Source organism: Triticum dicoccoides, chromosome 7A (assembly GCF_002162155.2).
Source record: "Triticum dicoccoides isolate Atlit2015 ecotype Zavitan chromosome 7A, WEW_v2.0, whole genome shotgun sequence".
Taxonomy (NCBI): Eukaryota; Viridiplantae; Streptophyta; class Magnoliopsida; order Poales; family Poaceae; genus Triticum; species Triticum dicoccoides.
This window is the reverse complement of record NC_041392.1, coordinates 38,602,869-38,617,262: the sequence shown is the minus strand read 5'-3', so window position 1 is coordinate 38,617,262 and position 14,394 is coordinate 38,602,869. Positions and strand designations below refer to the sequence as shown.

The 14,394-nt window shown below is 44.7% G+C and overlaps 1 long non-coding RNA gene across 2 annotated transcripts; it reads right to left on the bottom strand.

The window, feature by feature from the left end:
• Positions 1 to 5,578: 5,578 nt before the first annotated feature.
• On the bottom strand, positions 5,579 to 9,297 carry LOC119327513. Of its 2 annotated transcripts, XR_005158548.1 has the most exons (7): positions 9,173 to 9,297; positions 8,827 to 9,080; positions 8,272 to 8,536; positions 7,466 to 8,156; positions 6,906 to 7,363; positions 6,509 to 6,802; positions 5,579 to 6,443 (listed from the first exon to the last, which is right to left on the bottom strand). It is a non-coding gene; the product is annotated as an uncharacterized LOC119327513 (long non-coding RNA). The 2 variants fall into 2 exon arrangements; XR_005158547.1 differs by having other exon boundaries at positions 8,272 to 9,080.
• Positions 9,298 to 14,394: the final 5,097 nt, after the last annotated feature.

The window sequence follows — 14,394 nt, the reverse complement described above, 5'->3', positions numbered from 1 at the left end:
CTGAATTGGTTCACCTGCAATTCGAGCAAGTCCGAGTTCAGTCCACACATTCTTTTTTGTAGGCTTAGTTCATTCATGTATGAAAAATCAAACCTCTGTTCTGAGCCCGTTGTAGTCTTCTAGCAGCTCGTTCGTGTGGGTGCACGAAGTCGCCATCACTGTCGCTACTAGATGAATCACTTTCTTCATCCATTTTCTCTTTTCCTTTGCGTCTAGGATGCTCACCAGAGTGTTCACTGTCTGTATTTTTTCCAATATCTTCTAGTAGCTCCTGCAAAGCCTCCCTATGTGCTGCAAGAGCATACAAGCAATAATTTTCAGAAGCTTTCTTGTTGTACTATATTAACATTAATGTATTCAATCCAAATGGGCTCTTCTTTTTTGGTAGCACAAACTATTTCATAATTTATTCAACAAATTTTTGTTTTCCTATATGATTGACTCCTGTATTCCCCTCATTTGTTTTTTCAGAGATAACTCGCTCATAGATGCTTACATGGATTAACCAATAAGCCCCTCGCCTCTCCAACGATTGGATTCCACACCTCAACTATGCCATCCAGGTAGTCCTCCGGTTTTGTCTGCCCAGCCCAGAAGCATCATGTCAGCAAAACAACTTTTATATATATATATATATATATATATATATATATATATATATATATATATATATATATATATATATATATATATATATATATATATTGGACACGTGAAAGAACAAATGATACTTCATTCATACCCTGAATTGTGTAGGGTATTCTCTCAGCAAGTAGATCAGCTTCTTGATCTTATCTTCAGTGTACTCACTGACTCTAGGGAGTTTATTTGGTTCCATATTGTCTGCCCCAAAATCCAGCCAATCGAACACCCAAGGCTGTGCGATGTCCATGTAATCATTGGCAAGTTAGTGACAACAATTGAGGAAACTAAAAAGTTATAATATATGTTGTATCATTTTTTACTTACAATGATCGCCAAATGGCACCCTGGTACTCTGAATGTTCGTACCCCAGCTGCAAGATCTTCAGCTACCTTCTTGACTGCTGCCCTAATTACTTCAAATGCCCATTCTGCCAGGTCAAAAACCCCTGTTCCGCCTTCACATAGCACACATGCAAGGATTTCCCAAGGTAGGTTTTGGTACGATTGCTTGGGGGCAACATATGTACTAGCAGATAGTAATGAAAACCCCATCTCGACAGCTCTCTCCTGAACCCTAGTTAGTTTCAGTGGATTCATGCCTCGGAACATCTCTAAGATGGCTTCTATGCTTAATCCACCATCTCTTGTGGCCGCCTTAGTATCTATGTTCAGCACACTCCTGATCTCCTCTGCTATGTTCCGCCTCTGTTTGGGAGGTATCTTCAGTAAGCTGACATGTCGCCCACTATTCCTTAGACCCAAGGTTCTAACTATGGACGTTGGGCTAAAAATCCTATATTGCCCGTCAGGGAAGGTGAATCTCATATCTTGCCAACGGAATCTGCTAAGCAGCCAGGCGTAGAATCGCCTATCTGCCTCTCCAGACCAAGCAGTGGTCAACAAACTAGCCATGCCGGTCCTATGCAGTACGTGGTAGTACCTTAGCCCAAGTCGGACGATGTGCTTGCTAGTCCAGGTGCACCTAACAATCCTACCACGGAGTACCTGACTCTCTCGTTCCATCCCAGGTGGACCAACGGCCACAAGATGCCTAGCAGCTACCGGAGTTCTGGTTCGTGCAGGTCGAGATCCGGCGGCCGGAACTAGTACCAGGGTCTGCGAGATCTTTTCTTCTTCGCCCCAGTCACAGATCCTCCAGCAGATGGTTGTTTCCGCTTTCGAGCCCCCCTCGCTGCCTTCCTTCTGTCTTCAGTCTCTAAATCCTGAAGGGACACGCACATGCGTCAGCAAAATAATGAACACTTTTCGAGTAGCCATTGGGGGAAAAAGTGAGAGCAGGACATGAGTAGTACAATCTAAGAAAGGGAAAGGTAAGTGCATGGCCTCACCGAGCTTTCCGATGCAACTATGCCAGCGCCGCCGCTCGAAACTACGATGGGATCCGCAGCGTCGCCGTCGCCGTCTTGGCCTTCGCCTTCTCCATGGTTGGATCTTGACTTTTTCTTTGTTAAGTTGGTTTCTCCATCACCATTGGGTAGACCCCTCTTGCATGGACGATCCGGAGGCTCCATCTGCTTTCCCAGCCATCATGAATAGAAGGAAAAGACAAGTGTTCCAAAAAGGCAAGAATCATCCACCAGCTTGTAGGAAAGAAAGGGAAAGCTATGATAGTCACCTCCCGCACCAATCCAGCAACGTAATCGGCAAAGAACACCCACCTAGGTGCCGGGCTTGGACGCCGGATGGTTGATCTTTGCTACACCGGCGGCCACAAGATTTGTTCTACAGTGTCAATGGGGGGAGGAGGGGGATTGCTCTGGTCAGGGAGAACTGATGCCTTCAGCAACGCAATGGGCTATGGAGTACCACGGCTCAGGAGAGAGCGGAGTAGCTTCGTGTAAATGCAACTTGCAGCTGTCCTGCGCCACGTGACCAGTGTGGTGTCTTCTCAAATTACTGCGCACTCTCTCCCGCCGCCCAAATTTCCCCTCTCCCCCGACCTACTTTTTAGCTGACTTTTGGTAACGGAGGGCGCGCGAGACGGCTGGATGCACAAAACAATCCGTAGACCGGACAAATTGTCGTGACCCCGTCCAGTACGCGTTACACGGCCTGCATGCACGGGAACAACCTCGCATCTCATGGTCCGGCTTTCTTCTATTGAAAAAAAATAATGCCACTCGGTGTAGTTGCGCACTTTATATTTTGTTTTTGCTTTTCAAGACTATTTGTTGCTGGTCCATCTGAGACCGGGACCAGGGGGAAGGAAAAAACAAATGAATGTGCGCCCACATGAGGCAGTTTTGTTGTTTCTGGGCACGTCCTTTTTATGGTATTGTGGCAGCAACCAACCAATCAAATCTTCTCGCGGTCGGAACAGTACAAACAGGACTAGTCTGGGGCAGGACAAATGAAAGGAATATGTGCAGCAACCCGTCCATGCTCACCCGCACCCACCCACCAAGTAAACGTTTCTTTAATGCTTCTCTTACTCATTACTGTTCTACGTGAGGGCGCACGTCTTCTTTTAATCGCTATCAACTATGTGCATGCTCATCATATTTAATTAATCCATGCCCATGCACCTTTCCGTGATATCATTTACATATCTCATCTGCATGCAGACATCATATCTTTCCTAATCACTGCGGCTATGATTTTTATCACACCGCTACATTGCTTCCTGATATTGACCTGTTTCGTCTCGTGTTTTAACAAGCCACAAAAATCTCTTCTTAATTTAACGGATTATCATTAACAGTCCATCTTTCCTATTCTTAACATCCTTGCAATTTTACCCCAAACTATCGGCATTGGATGGACTTACAAAACTGAATTATCGAATATGCCAATCGCGATTATCATCCCATCTACAAAGAGCGTCGTAACCGATTCATTGATTTTCCTAATCGAGATCATGGGGATGCCTGATATTCATGCAGATAGTTGGGACATCATGAGATTCCGATCATTGCACATTCATCTTCGAGGGTTGATCTACCAACACAGAGCCACGTAGTATTGCTAAAAATAATTTCGGTCTGGATTATGGTCGCCATTTCTGGCTTATAAACCCACCAGACATTCATTGTATCCCCATGAACTTGTTTGGTTTTGTAAAGTGTGTTTAAATTCGTATGAAAAAAAAGGTCAACTCGTTCATTCCTGCTGAGATGATACCCTCTGCTATAGTTGTGTAGTTCTCTTTCCATACTTGTATTGAAAAGGTTATGCTGTCAATAAAAAAATTCGCAAAAGTTCAACTATGCCACTATCTCCTCATGCACCCATCGTCTCCCCCTGTCAATAAAAAAAATCACAATTATATAGTATCTCACTTACCTACATGATGATCCAAATTTGAAGAATCTTTTTTATAAGCAACCCATGATGGTCCATAGTTGAAATTTCATTATTTACCCACTCTATGTTTTTTTGGTTTGTGCACGACAACCATGTAATGACCGCTGTCGCGCGCAAAATCGAAGGTAAAGGCTGAAAAACGAAAAAAAGAGTATGCAATTACTATGTAAGGCCGTTTTTTTTCTTATCGGCACCCAGCTTAATTGCACGCTCCCTGGGTTTTTTTCCTATGATTTTTAATCCCATGTGTTAATAATTAACCAAGATCAAACTTATGAGTCGGCCCGATCAGTACATCCACGAACAATGGGTAATTCTTGTTTCCATCAATTTTGCCCAAACGGCACGACGCAATCCTAACGTACGTACTGGGTGTCCGTCCGCAACAGAGACTAGTCATCTGGCTATCAAATTAATGCCCCCTCAACCACCCCCCGGAATCCCCCTCCATCCCCTTCCCCGCACCATAATTATTTTTCTAATAGAGCTCAACGCATGTCAGTATGAACTACATGTTTTACTGCACGGATCGGAGACACAGATAATTGTAGCTGCCGACAGATACTCCCATAACAAACTGCGAACGGAAATCACAAACTAAGATTGCACACGCGGTCGCTTCGTCACCCTGCTGCTGACTTCTTCTTCCTCGTCGCTTCCCTTTCTCAGCGACTCCATGACAGCAGAGGCGTCTTCTGAAACTTGTTCGTCCGCAGTGCCATCGCCTGCCGTCTGGACGGATGGATCGTTCTCGCCGAACCCCTCCTTAACATCTCCTTCCTCCGCCTTCATGTCCACTCCTTGAGCGAGCAAACAAGTCTCCCAACGATCTGCTTGAACAACTTCCCCCTAAAAATTGTTTAATTTTTTCAGCTGCTGGCTATGTCATTTTACCAGGAATCAGGGGATAGATTGTAGTTCTGTACTCACCTCGTCTGGCACATCTAAACCGTGCGGAGCCAAATCAGTTGTACTCCAGCAGCTTTCCGCTGATGCCACCAAAGGAGAGGCCTTCGCCTGAAAAATGCAAGTCATAAGAAACAAGAACACATCCGACTCAGAAGTTAAATGTACAAGGAGGATAGTAGAACCTGATCCCCAAGACCGAAGGCTGAACCACTCCATTGAGACCTCCTCGTCGTGCCGCTGCTTTCAGGCTCAGCAGCGCTTGGTGCAATCTCCGGAATCCTTCGACGCCCCTGCTCTACGAGATGGACACTTTGAGAAAGTGGTTACCAGGAAGGCAGCTGCCCCACCCTCGGCCTTTATACTGGTTCCTACGTCGTATGCTATCCACGGCTCACAACTTATGCATTTACTAGCTTGTTCAAAATTTGAACTCCATGGTACGCGCGCTCCACACGCACGGAAGTAAGCTGAGTCACCACACGCATGATCGCTACATGTCGCCGGCTATGAGTTCTCACAGCTGTGAGTCACTCAATCAGAAAACTGGTCTCCTCACATTTGGTGTCATTCAAACCAAACATCTCCACTCTGCATGTTCTTCACATATATTCACATGCAGTCGTACTAAAAACCAGGAAACAATATTTTCTTCAGTATGACAGTCAAATAAACATTTCAGCTTCAGTCAATACGAAACACGTAAGTCCTCACTCAAGTCCAGCACATTTTATCTTGCTACATTGTCATAGAGCATGGACGAACAGCTGACACAATATAATCTTTTTTCATCATGCAACTATGAATACCATCTAAGTGGAGATAAGCATGCAAAGAGCAGTTCGTAGTACAACAAACTAGTAAATTCCGATCGGCAAACCATAAGACATGAATGTTGAAAATTAGTTTGCAGCGAACCCCAATGGCCTCGTGCATGTGTTCCGACGGTGACCTTCGATTCCGCAGTTCTTGCATCGACCAGGTTTCCTCGGCTTTTTTGGTGCGTCCCTTCTGTTAGGACATGTAGTTCTTTTTTGTCCTTCCCTCCTGCAAATGCTGCAGAAATGTGTACATTGACTGAGTCCTTCGTACGATGCCTTCTCCCTGCTATTGGTTGGCCTACCAACCCCCCTCTGTTTAGCGGGTGCTGTGAGCCCTTCCAAGTCATTGACGCTGACAGAATGTGCCATGCTATTCTCTTTATCGGCACCTGTACCGAGCACCAAAGCAACTTCTCCATTATCATTTTGCCTCACAGGGTCTAAGGTCGTCACCCGATCCTCAAACCCGAGGCCATCTCTCCTCTCTGCAATAGGTGCTCCACGTACTAGTAGATCTTCCATCCCAGCTAGCATGAAATCAGACGATTCTGCACTCGCATCCCCCATTCGAACGACGTCCATAGCTTTGAAGTACAGTGTCGAATGCCTCCATGTGAACGATGTGTTGGTCCGCTTGTCCTTTTGGTACCGCTGCAGATGGCTTGGTAGAATGTCTCTTGCGTCCTTCGTCCACCTTTTCACAATATGTTTAGATGGAATATGTTCTAGGTGTAGTATTTCCATTACCTACAGTCCAGAACTCATGTTACCAAACTATTATGGCACCGGAAATCAATTTACATTTCTCTTACCCTTAGAATGTGGCTGCACAGCAAACCAGTGTGTTTGAATTGACCACACTCATAAGTAAACTCCTTTTGATCATCCGCGATAGTAACCTCGTAAACAACTCTGCTCCATCTCTCTCTCTCTCTCTTTGCCGCATTATTGTGGGTTGCCACATACTTCTTCATTTTCTCTATCTCCGTTATGTTATATGCTGTGGCTTCCATCAGCAACCTCCCAAACTCCTCAAACATAGATCGGGTGTATATTTTACTGGCGTGCCTCTATATAGCCAAATTTGTTCTTCTCACTGCACCTCCCTACAGAAGAGCAACACAGTTTGACAGAACAACAAATAAGTTCCAAAAATTAGCATCTATGTTTTGCCATGTGTGCATTGAAAAAATTAGACGGCTCACTTACAATCATAGTTCTTTTCTCCTCGTAGCTCTCTTCACGCTCCCTGTCAAATTGCAGTCGCATATACTGCCTCACAAACACATGCATGGGGCTAGCTGGGGGCATGTATGTCTTCAACATGTGATTGGCACTCTCGCTCCGTTGTGTGCTGGTCATCTTGGCACAGAAAACACCTCTAAAGTATGGTTTGGCCCACTTTGTTCGAATCTCATAAATCTGTGTCATATATGCGTGCTTCCGCAAATTGTACTTATCCAGCAACATACCCCATGCCGTCTCGAACTCATCTTCGGTTAACATGTGGTTCACGACTTTGTGAAAATCAGCCTAGAAGTCATTTTTTTTGGTGTACAAAGGTCCCAGACTCTCCTTTGCTTTCTTCAGCACGTGCCACTTGCACCACCTATGCACCGTATCTGGATACACCTTCTTGATAGCTAGTTTCATAGCTCTACACTGATCTGCAACGAATATGTCATATTATGGTCAGATGATGAACAAGGACATGTCTTTCTACACTCCAAGGGTTAACAAAAAACCGAACTTATCGAAACCGAACTAACCTGTCAAGATAGTCTTTGGGGCAGGTCCTCCCATCATTCGAAGGAACTCGGCGAAAACCCATTCGAAGCTCTCTTGCTGCTCGTCGCGCATCAGCACCCCAGGTAGGATGATGCTCTGAAAATGATTGTTTACCCCAACAAATAATCCAAAAGGCATGTCGTACAAGTTAGTCCTATATGTTGTGTCAAAAGTGACAACATCTCCAAAGAAACGGTACTGCATACGGCTGCTCCCATTTGCCTACATCAGGTTCTTCACTTTGCTTGTATCATCAGCCAGCACTCTGTATGTGAAACCAGGGTCACCAGCCTGTATGTCAGCGAACACTTCAAGTGTCTTCCTAACATCATCATCAGCCTGCTCCCGACTGATCTTCCCGCATATGTTCCTCAGGGTCCTCTTAGTGAATGGAACCTTCTCAACCGACCGGAAGAAACTTCCTATTATGCTGTATACCTTGCCAAGGTTAACATTGTTCTCCCGTAGCTGTTTTATGAGATCCTTAGTGTACACATCAATGTTCTTGTGCGACGGCCATTGAACTTTCTCACCCATTGTCAATGACATTGAATGATTATGGTTCTCTCTGTGTTCTGTAATGTACCAGCTGTTGTCCGCTGCTCGCAACAATCTTATCAAAGCTGGACACTCACACCTGCATGATCTACTATTTTCTGCTTCTGGCTTCCCCTGTTTTGACAGTGGACCATAACAGACAGTCATCACCAGCACGTATGAATTTGGAAATTAAAACGCATTTTATCTACCAAACAAAATGAATAGCAGACATAACTACAGCACTCACCGAGCAACCGCACACTATTTCTTGCATGCACTTTGTCCTCTCAACGTTCAGCCGGCTCTTTCCATATCTAATGCCGAAACCGGTTTCCCAGGAATACAAATTGTAGAAGTCGTATGCCTCACCAAGCGAATCAAAAGTCAGACCAAGTGTCCGCCGCACCACATTTTTGCTGGGTTCTTCAGCATACTTGCGCATCGACTCCTCCAAAGCGCTCATACGGCTGGGACATGGTGTCCTGTCCGGTGGCGCGCTCCCTAGCTGTAACCTTATTCCACCAGTCAAAATTCAATAGATTACAGTTAAGTAGCACATCCTTTACCACGAACGCAAATTTGAACTCCCACTACCCTTGAACTATCTATTTTTCTTCAGTTTCAACTCACAAGTTGTTTTTGCCAAAACATTTTTCTCAAATTCGCAGGTTTAGCTTCTGCTGAAACGAACGTACATGTTTCTGAAGTTAAATCTCACAAGTAGATATTGGCAAACCATTCCCCTGAACTCAGCACAGCAATGCAATCTTGCAATAACAAAGGAGGGCCTCTGCAATCGTACCTTTTAGTCCACCCGGGGGCTTCTGGGTTCACCCTGTCAGTTGATGGGTAGACCGAGTTGGAGATGTGTTCGTACGGCGGCGAGCAGCAGGTTGCCTTTCGTTCACCTCAACTTTGCCAATCTGTTGCCCGCATCCAGAATCATCTTTTGAGACAGCGCTACCCGCGTAACTGGGCTCGTTCGCTTGCATCCGCGCCAGAGGAACTGGATCTGGCTGCTCAACGCTGTCAGCGAATTCCTCAAGCAAGGGGAACCTGAAAAAGGGGCAGCCATGGCCGCCGCACATGGCGGTAGGTTAGGTACCTACTGCGGGCAGGGATTATAAGGCATATCTGGGCTCACTCACCTGTCCACGGCGTCCAGAAGGAACTCCATGCCTGCTTCTTCCATGCCCGGTCCTGCGCCGGCTGCAGAAATCTCCCTACGAGATGCACACAAAAATGGCGTCACAGTCGATCGCCCTGGGAGAGGACGGGGTCGAGCGGTCCTAGCCCCTTCCAGATAGATACGGTATAAGGGTTAGTTGGGTGTTCGGCCGTCGCATTTACTCCGGTCCCCGCACGCGGAGGAGAGAACGCCATACGTGGAGCGACGGCTCAGTGTCTCCGCCGATGACCTGAGCTCCTTATCTGATCCTAGGCCCACCCATATGGTCAATGTTCTGGTCCACGGACCAGCTCGGCCCCGTCCTCCTTCCGCCTGACCCGGTCGCTACGGACCCACCAACTCGCCACTGTTTCGTACCGTATTCCGCGGTGTAATCCTTTTCTAGCGATACCTGTCAGACGAGCCAGCGGCATTATTCCTCATCCCAAGTCACGGACGGGCCGTCGAGATATCGAGCGCAGTTGGGCTCGGGCGCCGAATCGCCGCTCCCTGAAATAACACACATCTATCTATCTATATATCTATCTAACTAACTAACTAACTAACTAACTATACCTAGGGCCTGTTCAGGAGCCCTCCAACTCCCAACTCCATCAACTCCCGATCTAGATCTTAGCCGAACACTCCAACTCCTGGTTTTATGGGAGAGAAGTTGGCGATTCAGTGCGTGCAAATTCGGTGGAGTCACGGAGTTGGAAAACTCGAGCTCCGCGAAAACTGGGAAGTAGGAGTTGTTGATAATTACACCGAGGTTGCCACTGTGAAGTGAAACTGCTGGTACCGATTCAATCGAGCAGGCGAGACCGCCCCTGTCGCGCATCTCATCCCAACCAGGCCTACGGCCCAACCCTTCTTTCCCATGCAGTTTGGATTGGTAGCCTTCTCCAGATGGGACACACTGAGGCGATTTGATGGCCTTCCGGCTCGCTACCTCGTGCGAGCAAGAAGCAATCTTACCGAACAGAGTGCTTTCTCCATGATCGATGGTGAGAAGCTGGTGGAGGATTCCTGGTGTGGGATTTGAGGATTTTTCTATCGTGGAGGGCTTCCGAACAAGCCCCTATACTAATTAGTGATTCCTAAGAAATTCCCATGTTGATTAGAAATTATGAGCTATTTATCTAGTGGGACCATGTTATAATGATGTAGATTAAACCGTGTAGTTTTTAGCCTCCACACTAATGATTTTGAGCCTCCACGTTAAAGCTCATGAAATACAAACCATGGTATTCTAATAGCAAACGATCCAAATGCACATCAAAATAAAAAAAACATAGACATACAATCTCTTGATCAAATAAGCAACTATAGTAGATTCCTAATAGCATACGATTCAATTCCACACCAAGACGTACAATCTCTAACCCTCACAACTTGATGTGCCCTCTCCCCCTCCTGCAAGCCCTCTTCTTCCACCGCTCCCCCCTCCTCCTCCCACCCAGACCAAGCCCATGTCACTCTACATGCCATAGAGGTCAAGGAAGAACGTGGCGACAATGCAACGAAGCAACCTCTTCTCCTCCGATAGATCCACTTGTAGTACATTGTTAGCCTCCTGCTAGCTAATCCGCACTTGATCTATCCTTATGTACCACAAGCCCATGTCGCTCTCCATACCATATAAAGGTTAGGAAAGAAGGCGACGACGAAGCAACGAAGGAACCTCACTTCCTCTGATCGGTCCACCTGTAGTACCGTGTTAGCCTCCTGCTCGCCGATCCGCGCTTGATCGATCCTTGTGTGCAGCTGCCGCAAGCAACTCCAAAACATGCGGGGTGTACACAGCGGCCAGCTGGCAAGAAAATCAAGGCACATGCAGGCACACGGGAAATCTGCCACACTCCGATTCAGACAACCGGAGGTCCTCGTGTTCCAGCCCAGAGATAAATGTCTTCTACACATGACTATAGCTTGGTGTAGAAAGACCATAGTAAATAAGTACTTAAGTAGAATAATGTCTTAATAGTACAATATACTCTTGCGGAGCAAGGGGACACTTCTATGTCGGAAGCCCGAGGGCTTTATTCTACGACTGTCTTAAGGAAGTAGTAAGGACACAATGGAAGGCGGGGTATTGGCGGGCTCCAATCCAAAGGGAGACTGTTGGGACACCAACTAGTCTAGGTACACGAACTCTTCGTGAAACTCTTCTATCGGATGTCCAGTATCTGGCATGACAAGCCAGATCAGAACTTTGAATGTACTCGCAAACTCACAAACAATCGAACGCAAGCAAGCAAGCAGGAAGAGAGTAAACAAATGTAGCAAAGAAGTAAAGACTAGTAAAGCTACTTCTATCAAGACTACTGCATAAACTTAGTCTGCTCGTTTAACATCCATTGGACCTCTTCCTGGCATGGCTCTTGCTCAATTAACTTGTCCACACAAGTTACCTGCTTAACACAACTATTAGAGGTTAGAGTGAATGAATTTAGGTGCTTGGTGTGTGTTTTAACACGAAGGGTGTCTGATTGCCGGCAGTGGTGAAGCCATACTTGACCTGTGAGGTCAGTTGACTACACAGGTTTTTGTAAATACATCATAAAACAAGTAGAAATCAGCAACAAAATGTTATAAATTCATGCATTTGACTACACAACACCCAATTGACTACACATGATATGATTCCTGGCACCGCCACTGATTGCTGGGGACTCACCTGTTCGAATAGTTTCGACACACACTATGCAGAGGACGCACACTTTACCCACACCATAGTCTCTTTGTCTAACGAACCCTATTCATAGCATGGCACTCTAACTATGCCTTCGACCTCCCGCAGGCTAGCCCTGGGAGAGAGAATCTGGGTCCTTGCCTCCTCGTGGCACTCCTTCAGTTCCCTCAAGAACCATTTCTCTTGAGCTCACCCACTGACCCTGGCTCTCTTGACTGAATGAAAGCTTCCTGGCCAAAGGAAGTCTACTCATTCCAGCTTCCCTCTATGGAGACACACGAAAGAGACATAACTACAAACGGAACAATACCCTCCCATTCGTGCGGATGTGGCTGTACTGAGCAAATTCAGTTTTGTGGCATTTGGATTGACCAGATATTCAAGATTAGTTTAACAACAAGCGTAAAGTCGTAACTTTGTACTATCTACTGCCATTCTCAACTTGTTGTCCTACTAACGTGCAATGTTCACAAGGGTTCATTATCCTAAGTAAAATGTTCCCCAGAGATCCTTCGTGAACGTTGCAACTTACTTTGCTTAGGATCATGTTGGCAAAACAATTACCGGTTATGAGTCAAAGTTTAACTTCTAGTCTACTAGGACCTAATCAAGGCATCCACTCTAGTGACTCACTAGGCTATTTCAACCACTACAACTTAACATATGCAAGGGGGAGCAACAAACAATACCGAAAGAAAGTTGCGGGAAAAAGAAAATGCAAGTTCAACAAATGGCCTTGCAATGCCATCAAGCAAATGGAGGTGGTGGCTTGCCTTGCTCAAATGGAATATCAAACTACTCCTGGTCTTGACCTCCAAGATTATTTCCTTCTGGAAATACTTTAGAAATAAAATTCAAATAAAGCAAATAAGTCACAAATCTGGCTAGTAGCATATAGACAAGTCAAATAAATCTCAAATTATTCCCATAAAAGGAGAATAAGAAAAAAAGAATCAACTCATATGGACTTATGGTTTAGGAGATATTACTATGAAAGTTTAGTCAATGAAATGTAGTCATGGATGTACACGAATTCATAATCTCAAGAGGTGGCCTCTCAGACGTATTTGATGCAACATATGAAATGGTATATTAGGGGCATAACTAAATTTTGCACAAGTTCCCTTTCTACTTGGTCAATGAAAGATATGCAAGCTCTTGCGTATTCGCGCGAGAGAGTTTTAGCGTCTTCCTTTTTAATTGCACATAAATCTACCGCACAAAAATACACTATCTAGGCCCAACAAGTGTTTTAAAGTTCCAAAAGGAGCGGATTTTTTTTGTGTGGAATAAGGAGCGGAAATTGAGGGCGTGCTAAAAGATCTCACCATTACATTTGTTTGCTTTCCCTACTTGGTAAGTTCTCCATGATTTTCATATTTTTCCTTTTCTTAATAGATAAATACATAGTATACAAATGCACTCTACCTTCATACACCAAATGAAAATAGCACTTAAAGTAAACAAAATAACTAAAATAAACTAAAACCTGGGACATGTATAATCGGATAATAATATGGGTACGCACATCTACAACTAAACTTTTAATATGTCAAACGCGATGTTAGCAAATATGCATATGCTAATATGTTAATCTTACGAAGCGTTGAGAGATATACATATGCCTACACCAACCTGATAGGAACAACTTAATCTATGTTTAAAGAAAAAAATGCAACATGATAAAGTGCTGGACAAAAGATACCAATTATAAATTTTCAAACGTGATTCATCATAAAAGAATACACTTAATATGGCATGCATCGTCAGCAGGAAAAAGATTAACAATAACATATATATTTATATGTTATTGAGAAAAGCAAACATACCTAAAACTAAATTATGTTCCGAAAACACGTATATTTCTAAATATCACCATATTTGGCCCCAAATTTTCTTTAGACAAAACTTACATTTTTGTTAAGCAACAATAGGAGCCTCCACTATTTGGAATCACTGATTTCGCTGAGTTCTTGAAAAACACGCAAAGGGCATAACAAACTCAACAAAGACTTTGGCGAGTTCAAAACTCGGGAAAAAGGACTTATCTAAAAAGGGCTCAGAGATGTTATCTTTGCCATGTTCTTTTTCATGGGAACTCAGAAAAATCTTTGCCCGGTGCAAAATATATGAAACTAGGCAAACAAATGGCGTAGACGGAACGGAGCGAGCGGAACCAATGCCACGTGGCACAGGGTTTGCCGAATAAAAAAGCTCAGCATAGGAGCACATTTTACGAGTGCAAAACTCGGCAATCATATGTAGCAGAAATTCAAAAAATGGCCAGCAGCAGCCACGCATTTGCCTCCCAAATATGTATATATTTTCATTATTAAACTTTCTGAAGTTCTAGCCCGCGCATCGAGCGGGCCACTTTGCTAGTTCCCATAAAAGGAGAATAATAAAAAAAGAATCAACTCATATGGACTTATGGTTTAGGAGATATTACTATGAAAGTTTAGTCAAAGAAAAACAGAAAATAGTCTAAATTGGAAAATCCACCGAGT